The sequence below is a fragment of the Phalaenopsis equestris genome, unplaced genomic scaffold (genome assembly GCF_001263595.1).
Source record: "Phalaenopsis equestris unplaced genomic scaffold, ASM126359v1 Scaffold000649, whole genome shotgun sequence".
In the NCBI taxonomy this organism is placed as follows: domain Eukaryota; kingdom Viridiplantae; phylum Streptophyta; class Magnoliopsida; order Asparagales; family Orchidaceae; genus Phalaenopsis; species Phalaenopsis equestris.
Window position 1 is genome coordinate 345,128 of NW_018165089.1, and position 12,626 is coordinate 357,753.

Below are 12,626 nucleotides of genomic sequence, written 5' to 3' on the forward strand. Positions count from 1 at the left end.
CTTCCAATGGGCAACTCCTCAACTTTTTAGTGCCAACAGGTTGCATTTGAGACAATAGAATTTTTTAATAGCAAAGATATTCTAAACTCTTTCTTGGTGGTGATGGATCATTTCAAGTGGTGGAATGCATCAATGAAAATGCCTACAAACTTGATCCACCAGGTGAGTGTGGTGTAGTGTCTGCTTAAATGATTTTGACTTATCTCCTTTCATTGTAGGTGGTGATTTGAGGACAAATCTTTTTTAAGAGAGGAGAATGATGCAAATAGAGCTATACTCTAGCATGATATGCATTCATGTGATCCTTTATCTCTTCCAGTGAATCAATCACAAAAAATAGAGCAAAAAATTTCAATAAAGCTTTAAATGGCCAAGCCCGATGATTTGGTGAAGTGATTTACGCGTTGAGGCTAAAAAAGAACCCAAAATAAAATGTTTAGTCAATATGATTGAGGTTTTATAAGGGTTTCCTTGGTAGAACAAATTTATTTTAGCCATTATTTAACAATAAAAAAATGATTTCTGCAGACCAAACGAATGTCATATTTCTTAGTTTATTTCATCGAGCCTCACCCTCAAGTCTTGTATTTATCTTTCGGGATAAATACATGGCTTGAGGTGTAGTACTCTTTCATTTAAACTATAAAAGATATGGAGTCAGTTTGATTTCATATTTTTCTAGGCTTATGTATATATGTAAATTAAATGCTTTTCCGAAGCGGGCAACAAAATTTCTATTCCGGCGACCGACAGCTTCCAACGGACAACCCCCAGACTTTTTAGTACCGACAGCATTGCAGAAAATTTTGTGCAACATCACCACACAGAATATGTGGAGAACGATAGATTCACACAAGCATTGTTCTGGCCTAATTTTAAACTTCTCCTAAGCAAGGTTGCCATGCCGAATACATATGCTCCAACCCAAGGGAACGTTAGATTTTTAATTTCTCTTATTGCTAGTATTTTCTATTTTCAATAACTTCTATTATTGGAATGTCACAAATCATACTTTTCTTCTTTAATCATGGAGAGTTATGGGTACTTATTATTTTAATAATATAGAAGTCAACCTCCTATATTTTCTTTGTAATCATTTTCTTTGAAAAGAAAGAGGAATAAATATTTTTCTCCCTAAAATTAGATTGAAAAAAAAACAATGACAGATTACAAATTCAGCGAAATTACAATCCACTTTAACACCCAAAACAGTTGATTGAGGATATATAAAAGTTTGAAAGAAAATATAAAACTGTGGCACGGATTCACCATAATTCCATCAAAAGGCAGTTACGCCCACATGATCTCTCCCAATGGCAAGTGGTTGCCGTGGTTGCCTACGAAAGCATAAGCCAGGCTAACATGTCATTTTTGTGATTTGGAAAGTATGTCTATTTCGTAGTGACATGTGGGATCGATACCTTTAAGGCCTCATAATGTTATCAATGTTCTACTATATTTGTTATGTAATTTTGAAATCAATAGTTGTAGGATTCAAATTTATTTTAACATGAAACAAAATCCAGATATTTTCCTTTCTCTAGTTTCTATTTTTTGTTATATTTGAATATTTCCACATTTTGGGCTTAATTCAACATGGAATTAATGCCAATTAAGGGTTTTCAAGTCAGTATGCATTGGGACCTTCCTATTGCTAAAATTTGAATCTCTTATATTGCAATACCTTTATTTTATTCAAGAGCTTGATGGAAATTCAAAATATTCATAAATTTGTGAGGTTTTTCTTATGTTCATACTTTCTCGAGAATACATTTTGAACTTATCGAGTTAATTCTTGTGGAATTCAAATAAATGAATTATCATATTTAATTCTTGAGTTTTTTTTTTAGATTCTAGGTGTGGTTTCTTCCTATCTGTGATTCTTAGTTCTTATCTTGCTAAATAACGGGTCAAGGCTCAACAAACTTGTGTCCTCTAGTTCATAGGGGTTCAATTTCAGATTTGTTGTTGAGTTTCATCGCCTTATCCACAGGGTTCATATCATATATCTCATTTGAGCTCTATAGCATGAGTTCACTATCTAATAGACATTTGGTTCTTACAACCCATCCAATCCAATTCCATTACACAACCTTGTTTGAGGCTATCATAACTTTTTTTGTTCATTGTTGCGTGTTCGTATACATGTTCGGTTTGAAATCCTATGATGTGACTTTTCTAAGTTTGACGCCTAACCCATGAAGGTTGTCTGCCTATTTTGGTTTGGCAAGTCTATTATCCAACTGACATTTGGTTCTTACACCCGACTGATTTATTTCGTACGTGTCTTTTCTAAGGCTGTTACACATTTCTATCCAACTAATGAGAGCATTGGATCAATTTTGGTTCAGATTCCTGTAGCACATTACTCTTCAACACTGTCATATATTTAGTTCAATTAATGAAGGTCTTATACCTATCTTAAAGTGAACCCTGACGATGTGTCTTTCTAAGTCCTCGACCCACAATGCAAGTCCACTGCGGTTACTGTGTTCAACCAATGAAGTTCTGAACCTATTGATGTGTCTTTCTAAGGCCTCGACCACAATGCAATTCCAAGTCCACTGTGGTTACTGTGTTCAACCAATGAAGTTCTGAACCTATTTTAGTTTGAACTTCATGACATAACTTCTATGCTTTTCATTCCTATCTCATCCAACAGCTGAAGAATTTGCCCCTCCCTACTTGGTGTCGAGTGTATATAAGCATTAGTAAGCCTTGCAAGGATTTTATAGATCCATTGCACTTGGCGTAATCTTTGGAGTGTCACCTTACTTGTTATGGCTTTATAGTGCTTCCTCTATGGTCTCATGTGCTGCCGCATCTACCATGGAAAGTCAGTGATTCCTTTGGTATGAGTGACCATGTACCCACTCGAGTTGCCCCGCCATTTTTCTTTTATTTCCTAGATCTGTTAGATCGTTGCCCTGCCCACTGGAGAAACCTGGCAATGCAACCCCACTTTCCTTGAGCTCTTCTGATTGTTTTTTAACGCATGAAATCTTTAGCTATATAAACCGGTGAAAATGAAAAGTAAAAAAAGAAGAATAAGGGGAGAAGGGGAAGAGGAAGAAGAAGATATAAGGGCTTTCTATAGGATTAGATGTTAGATTTATTCATCTTTTTCATCAATTTGTTGCATTTCTCGATTGTTTTCTCCACTCTCTTTTCTTCTTCTTTTTCTTTTTTTTTATTTACTTTTTTTTTTTTTGTTATCCATGATTCCTTAAAAAAGGGAGGGAAGAAACAAACCACGTTTGATGCCAAGAAGTTCATTAGTATTGAAGCAGCAAAACGATATGATGCCTTATTGGTGTCAAAGAAACCTATTTTTGGGAGAGGAGTCCTTGAACCTGGGGGTAGTTGGAAGGTTTGATTGTGAGTTTGAAGTGGAAAAGATTTTGATATGATACTAGGGCAGCAGTGATTCCTAAGATTCGAGATTTATCCTAATACAAAAGAGTTCAAGGATGAAGAAGTTTTCATTATGGGGAAGCAAGCAAATCTTAGCTTTGAAAAAAATAGTGGTCTTTTTGGCCTCCTCGATTTTCCTTATGATGAGCATTCTCTGTTCATTACTTCTGACGCTGTTTTGGTTGAGATTATTTCTTTTACGACCGATTTCCATTGCTGTTGGCATTCTCATGACCAGAAAATGTTTACTTTTTCTACATATGCTATGAACACCTAGTAGAATGTGTGCCACTATTTTATTTTTGCCAAAATTATTCCTTCGACTAAAGTGAGTTGACATGAGAGAGGTCAGTGTTGAAATATTTGATCTGAATGAAGAATTTTATTGATGTGGGTTGTATCATTAATATGTCCACTTATAAAATCATCAAGGGGGGTACGACAATTGGCATTAGGCACTCTGTTATGATTTTTGCACTATGTTTAAAGGCAGGGGTAAAGTTTGAGGCTTTGGAGGAGCAACATCTTCCTTTAAAGGCTATCACGAAGAAGACTAATGGGACATATAGTCGGACTTCTTTTGATATAGTAGGACTTCTTTTGAGAGAGTGAGAGTGGGAGTTCTAGATCTGCACCTTCTTGAACCCAACCTTCCTCTTCCTCCTTTACCAAGCTTTCTGAGCAATTGAAATTCTAGGTTAACAAAATTGCAATTCTGAAAAAGATAGCAGCATGATACGGAACAAAACTTTGATTTTTATGTTGATTAGCAATATAGAGAGTCTGATTATCAAGTGCAGGCCTTCAACTCCCTCGTTGAGATGATCAGGCATATTCAGGTGCACAAGGGGCTTAGCACTGCTCAGATGCTCTAGGCACCACCTTTTAGATACTATGGTGGGACTGCCAAGCCCATGAAAGAAGACAATAAGGATGATGATGAAGGTGGAGATGCTTGATCTTTAGATTTCTTGACTATTTTACTGTGGGTGCTTAAATGTTGTGTTTTTTTCTATTATATTATTTTTGTTGAACATTTATGTTGATGTATATTTGGACATGTGATGATGTGATGCAAGTTTGAGCTATGATGGATTTTATTTTATCTTCAGTGGATTTGAGACATGATGTATTTATTTTTCCTGCAATGTTTTGTGTTATAATGTAATTCATTGGGATTTTTTGTGATTGTAATTGGATGTCCACTAATGTTTGTGTTTTGCCTTTCTATTTTGCTCACATATGTTCACTTTCCTGTGTACTCTCTTATGTTATTACACATTCATGCTCTACTAGTTTATTTTATTTCTCTTTCATGTTATCGACATGTGTAGTGTAGAATAAACTTGGGAGAGAAATTTTTGTGTAGAAACTATCCTAAAATAAAGTAGATATTTGAAACTTAGAATTTCTTTAAAAATGGTAAATTTAATAAAGGGTACAAGGTGATTTAATAAGTGGCAAAGGAAATTAATTTGTTGGGATAACATGAATTTTAGTAAGATTTGAAAACTATTAGAGATTCCCTAGTAACTCACCTTTAGTTTTTATTAATCACTCTTCTACATAAAAAGTTCAAAACATTTAAACTAAAAATGACTAATTATAAATTACTCGTTGAATATATAAAATCAAAGTCACAATGTTTTGAATTAGGTTATGAGATAATTGAGAATTTAGCCGAGAAAAGAGTTTGTATTCAAAATCAATAAAGAAGAGGTAAATGGATATAGTAATTCTTTGTGAAAAAAAAAATGAGCAAAAAATAGAAAAATTAAAAGAAAAAGAAAAAGAAAATTTGAGAAATTTCAAGTTTTAAGAGAAAAATATTTTAAGAGCTTTAAAGAAGAAATTTGAGGTTAAGCTTATAAATAAAAATTGTTATTAACCCCTTTTCTAAAAGTTAGAGAATCAATAACTTTCTTAATTTTAAATTCAAAATAGAGATTTTCAAGGAGATAATAATTGAAGTAGCATTATTTGATTGATTAGCCAAAATGAATTATATATATTTGAGAGAAACTTATACTTAAATCAATCTTATATAAGTGATTTTGGGGTAACTATATAAAATGTATATAATACAAGTTAAGTTGGAATTTAGGGGTTTCTAAGAAAAATTCAATCTTTGGAAGGGGTATATGTATCATGAATGATTATTTACCTCTTTACTAAAAAATCCTGAGATCCTAAACTTCAATCTACCATTAATTTTCTAAAATTCTAACTTTAGGTAATGAATTATTTGAGGGCAAATAATGTATAAGTCTGGAAATTTGATGTGCATGAAATATTTTTATCTCCAACGTTCACTTTGTTATTTGTATCATTTTTATCTTTTCATTGTTTGTGCAAGTTGCAGGTTGGAGGTAAGCAAGGGGAGCAATTGGAGCTAATATCACTTGAGTATTGGTTTGATGACCCAATGCCTGAAGTAGAAATCAGGAGCTTGTCATGCTTCATATGATTAGGAAAAATAGAGTGAAGGGAAACTGGGCGCTCAACCAGGCGATCCGACACTCAAACATGAGATGCGTAGATCTAAGAAGGCCTACACGCAATGCATGAACTAGAAAATATGACACCCACACTGAAAACCCAACGCCTATAAAGCGAGTAAGTGCTTAACTTCCCACCCTTCTAATGCATGCCAGACCAAGCGACTGGAAACCTGATGCTTTATGTGAGAACCCAATGCTTGGAATTGAATTAAGGGAGTTATGATGATATTATGTCGATGTTGCATCTTGTATGGCTTAAATTTCTTAGATTTGAAGAAATACGAGAATCGAATTTATTAAACAATACATAAGTGTTGTGAGAGCTTGTGAGGGAGAATTTTAGGAGGAGATTTGAGAGTGTTAGGGAGAGTTTGGTGAGGAGATTTTTTCATTGTAAAGTGTGAGTGCTATTAAGTAGAGATCATTGTATAAGGAAGAAATTCAGTGTAGCAAAGCAATTAATATTTTTGGTTAGATTGTTTCTATGTAAACTCCTCTTTCTACTTTAGTTTCTCCATAAAATATGTTTGATTTTCTCTCAACATGTCTAGCAACTAAATTTTACATGCTTATTTAGTTTAGTCAGTGAAGAACTATGTTCTTTTCATGAGACTTATCAGAGTCTTTTCTTAATTTAATTGCATGTTAATGTGTTATCCTATTAATCTTTATTTACTTTCAATCTAGCTAGTTATAAGGTTAAAACTCTTGTGATTTAGAACTACTGACTAGATGCTAGAAGAATAAGTAGGATAAAACTCAGTCATCTAGTGAAATATGAATATTGCCATCAACAAATTGCAACCTCATAGGGGATTAGAGGATTCCTAGAAAACTTTATATTATTAAACCAAATTATTGTAATAAGATTTTCTAACGCTTCTTATAAGTTTGGAAGAGACTGGGGATTTATTCTTAGTTGTTAACATTAATTTGAAAATCCACTGGAAGATTATCGATGATTCGCATGATCTGAATCAAATGAGCATAATTATCACATTATAAAGCACAATCTTATAACTTTATGTTTTTATTTTTTGTAAAATTAAGATTTGACTTTTTAGGCTAGACTTAGAATTAGTATAGTAGAACTATCATCTTCTTTGGAAATTAATAAGGTCTATGTGAGATTGATACACATACTTAAAAATCCATATGATAGTTGATCGACATATATACTTGTGTGGTTGGCACGTGCTTCACAACACCACAAATTAGTGGGTACTCTATGTGAGATTGATACACATACTTAAAAATCCATATAATAGTTGATCGACATATATACTTGTGTGGTTGACACGTGCTTCACAACACCACAAATTAGTGGGTACTCATCCCCCAGCCAGAAAAACCGAATGGGGCAGTACTGCCTCCAATGGGGTAGTCGAGACACCTCCCACTTTTCAGGTCGACCTGACTCCCCTCCAGCGACTCCTTGCAGAAAAAGAAATATATGTGTAAGTAGAATGAATAATCCATCATTCCACCTTCTCTGGGTAAACTCTTCTCTCAATAAATATCAACTCATTGATTCTTCTCTTTTAAAAAATTATGGTGGAAGTGGAGACAAAGTAAATATACTGGTCCATACCTACGATAATATGGTTAAGATCCTCCGTGTGAACTTTATTTGTTAATGCCACCTCAATCTTCTCATTGATAATGTCCTCATAAGCCTAGTTCTCCTCGATAACCTTCTTAAGAAGGGGAGCTTTGATGCACCCGAGTACATTAAGCTTTATTTCCTTCATCTGATAGACACATTTGAGCTCTACAGTTGACCTCTCCTTTTCTTCATTGTGGGAGAATGAATCGGACGTATCCTAATCAATTATCCTCCTTATAAGTATGCAAAGTATAATTTATTCTTCTAGGTTTTTAGCTCAATATCTAAATCCTAAAATTGGACTCTAGTCTCGGGGAATTAAACAAATCCCTTTTGATAAGCACGAAAGAAAAATAGTGATCTAAATAAGACTATTGACCAGAGGATCTTCATCAGCCTCAAATACACCACCAGAGTTATGATAACAATAAATCAGTTCAACATTACTTGGATTGAAACATTCTCATACAAATTGAAGAACCTACTCCTGGCAAAGACGTAGTCGAAGTCTGGGTATGAATTAAACGAAATAAAAAACTAACTCGCTATCAGACAACGAGTTCTTCCTTTCGTCTTTCTCCTTCATTCTCAGCCAGATGGAAGAATCAAAGGCATACAAGAATTTTATTGATTTGAACATTTCATAAGTCATCTTAAACGAGCCAGATTAGTTAGCCAGAAGAAATGCTAGGTCATGACAAGGCAAGATGGGCATGGTGAAAATAGAGAAAGAAATTCTAAATAAAAAGGACAATCATAGCAAAATAAACACAACAAAACCAATTTATAAGGGAAACTATAACCCCCAAAGGATAAGAAGGTAAAGTACAAAGCACCATATATAAAGAGTCATATTTCATAAAACAAGCATATTCTCACAAAATGATAGACAATAAAATAAAACACTTTATTCAAATAAACACTAGAATTTATTACAAACTGTTCCAGTATTAAAAATATAGTGAATCAATGAAAAAATAAAAAACCTATGCAAGAGTTCAAAACTATCTCGGCTCAAAGGTGAAAATTAAATAAGTTTCTGCAACAGGAACTCCTCCCAACTTTGAATTGGCTCAAACAGCTTGATTTAGTCTAGTTCTAAAACACCAAACCCTTATCCCTCATATAGTTTTGCTTCTTGTCCATCTTGGTAATCATCTCATTCAGGGCGGCAACCTCTTGTCCTAGCTTTCCCAATCAATTAGCTTGATTGACTATTTGTGCAGCTTGCATAACAATGAAAGGATACAACAGTAAGTTCTCAACCCCTCTGGGAAGAGGGTGAAGGATCACCTGGTGCTCTAATTCAACCTCTTTCTCTCAAAGAGTAATGACTTCACTTGCTCCAGTCAAAGGGTTCCCACCATAGGGCGATAAGCTGACTCCCTTGACCACTTGCTCATCTCCTCCTGTGAGAGAATCTAACTCCATGTTGAAGTTTAGCTAGCTATCATTCTCTCCTTGGTCAGGGTTGCAAAGTTCACTAAAAGTGAAACACTCTACCAATTAAAAAAGGAAGTGAAAATAAAACATGTCTTATCCTAGCATGCCTAAAATGTGTCATGGCATATATGTCGACTTGTATTAAACTAAAACCTCTGAAAGAGTAAGAATTATCTCTCACCAACCCACATCCTCGTGATTGAGTATACCCACAATGGAAAAAATGATAGCCTATGGGAGGTAACACCTTGGTCGGATCACCCTTTAATGAATCAACTTCGGGAAGAATAACTTTAATAGTGAATCCTCGTGATTGAGTATACCCACAATGGAAAAAATAATAGCCTAAGGGAGGCAACACCTTGGTCGGATCACCCTTTTATGAATCAACTTCGGGAAGAATAACTTTAATAGTGAACTTCGTAGGAGTCATCCCCAACGTCTCCCCCTTTGCTAGAAGGTGAACCCTTCTTCTTCTGTCTTAGTACCATCTTGTGTTACTACTCACCAGTCACTTGTTTTCACTTAATAAATATACCATACAACAATTCCTTATACGGGATTTTCGTGTGCAATCGAGTAGGGTTTTCCATGAAGAGTTAGGCAAGCAAGAGGAGACCAAATCTAAGAGGTAATAGAAGGATGATGAGCTCAAATGAGCTCAAAGGATGTCTCATTGCACTATTTATAAGAGAAAATCTAGATTTCAAAGGAGAGTCCACTTCATAAGTATCAGTTATATGACATGACTAAAAAATCCATATTAATTCTCTCATTTTTAATGCAACATAACTTTCTAAGAGATAAGACAATCATCAAACTAAACGTGTATGGCCATAAATAGCTAATCGGACTAGTAGAGCATAGAATTTTGGGACTCCTTACCCCGACCCTATCCCATGAAGCAAACAAGCCCAAATAAGGATGATAGATGAGGTGAACCCAAGAGATCAGATATTCAAACAAAGACATTTGATTGAATATCCCAGGCCTAGTTAAAAATGAATATAAGAGGTTGTCTATAAAGGGCCAAATAGCAATGTTTGTCAAAGGCGAGTCGACTACCAAAAGGTTGAGTATAATGAAGATACCATTAAAGGATAAAATTCTCAGTTATTCACCATACATATAGTTAACTTTAAAGAAGATCTTATATAAGATAATTACTTTAATAATGATATGACCTAAGAGATTTCTATGTAACCTTAGAAGCTTAAGCATAATGAAGGCCTACATTAATGTTTTTCAAAGAAGCCAACCCTTATAAATGAAGGGTATTAAATGTAAATCAATTTTTGATCTTTTGGATTCGAAAAAGACCAACAATTTATGAAAATCTTCTCATATCCACTTTAACTTTGCTATTCAGCTCTCTCTCTCTCTCTCTCTGCTTCCCTATACTCTATTCCATGGGAGTGATCCATAGATAAAAGGGATTCAATAAAGTTTTTAAATTAAAATAAGTTCTTTAAATTTATTTTCAATTACATAAAAATAAATAGAATGAGGACAAAAGTCTAATTATAAATATTTTTTTTATTTTAATTTAATTTAGAACATTCTGACCCTCCTAGTTGACAACAATGGTAAAGACATAGCCCATCTAATACACAACAAAAATTTTATCCCATTCACTTCACCAAAATCATGAAGTACAATGCAAAGACTATATATAGAAATGGAAGAAGGTTCTTCTAATAGCTAATATAATGAACTTATCTCAATGCTTAAAGGTGGAGGTTATCACTGGATGATTAGAGCACAGAAGTTTGTTATCCTACTTTATAGTTGGCATTATAATGATATTATCTCTTGACAACGTGATGGGTCTTAGAGAGTCCATTAGCTCAGAATGAAGCAGATTGATTGTTCTTTGGATAGATACTTAGTGAAAATATTGATTGGTTGATCGGAGGTGTTGATGTAGAGTATTTGGAGTTGTCTCGAAATGTTGTGGTCCCGAATGAAATAGTAATCAATCTCAATATGTTTGTTACATACATGAAACACTAGATTGTTTGTTGCATGCATGAAACAATAGATTGTTTGCTATCACAATGACAGAGAGATTGTCATTACAGTTTGGTTGGAAAGTGTTGAGGAATGTCAAATTCAGAATGTAGACAACAGCATTAAATGATATCAACGGTGGGCATTTCAAGAATGCAGTGTTCCGCTTTGATATAAAACTGGTCACCACGTGTTGCTTCTTGACAGTCAAAGAAAAAGGTTTGTTTCCAAGGAATAAGCAGAAACCTATTGTGGGCTGACAATTCTCGACATCTCTAACCCAAATTGAGTCAAAATAAATGTGAAGGGTGATGTCTCCTAGTATAATGAGAACATCAAAATCATTGGTTCCTCGGGGATACCTAAGCGGGTGTTTAGCAATTAAAGATTGTGGTTTGAAGGATTATGCATCTGTTGGTATAGATGGTCGACAACAAAGGAGATTTCTAATCTTAGTGAACACATGAATTGTTGATACATGGTGGGATTTTCAAGTTGATGGGTTGGTGTGGTCAACAAGTTAAGCTTGCTTGGAAATGGAGTAGAGACTAGTTCATAACTAATTTTTGGAGTAGCTGTTGAACGTCTTGTTGTAGTCCAAAAAACATGGGCATGGTGGTTAAAGTAACATTTATGCTTAAGAATTGAGACACTTGGCCCATATATTTGATATGGAATCTAGAATGTAGTCTCCAATTTAGACTTGCAATCATAGGGTTGTTATCTCTTGTAATCAAAATGTCATCTATGTATATTAGCAAATAAGTATGATGATTTATTTGTTTGGAAACAAGTAGTGGTGGATCTACCTTGCTAAATTTAAAATTTATCTCAATGAAGAATTCCAGAATTGTTGTGAACCATTATCATGAAGATTGTTTCAAACCATATAAGGACTTTTGTGAGGAGGCATACATGCTTGGGGAGTTGTGGGTTGATGAAGCTGATGGGTTGTTTCATGTGAACTATTTCAAGGAGGGTCTCATGTATAAAAGCAACAAACATGTCGAATTGGAAGAAAGGCCATTGTCTTTGGAAAGCAATAGTAAAGAGATTTGAAGGGTCAATATTTTTGCAACTGAACTAAATATGGCATGATAATTAATATCAATTTATTGTTTATACCCTTGTACGACAAGTCATGATTTTTATCTTACTACCATTCCATTTAAATGAAATTTAGTGTGGTATGTCTAACAACAACCCAAAATGGTTGATCGGGTGGAGGTGGAACAAGTTTCCATGTGGCTTGTACTAGAAGAACATAGAACTCTTCATGGCTCACCTCCAATGTGTGAACTTAACCGTCTAGGCGTAGCATGTGGAGTCGAGTGGGTGTTGCAACTGATGCAAAAGTTTGTGTTCCTGAGTTGGTTTTAGGGGACATGTTTGGCATGCTTGAGCATTGGATGAAAGGTGGCACAGTGGGTTTTGGTTTAAGAATTATATTGTTGAGTGTCATAGGCTCTATTTCAGCACTGAAAGATACTAACTTGGAGAAGTATGAGTTTGTTGAATGGAATGAGAGGGGTCATGGGTAGTTGCTCATTGGTGAAATGCAGTTGAGATTTTATTAAGCGACATGTGTGTAAGAAGCAAGGGGTTGCGTTGGAAATTTGGTTTAGAGGTGTGGCATATAGAAAGTATTGTTC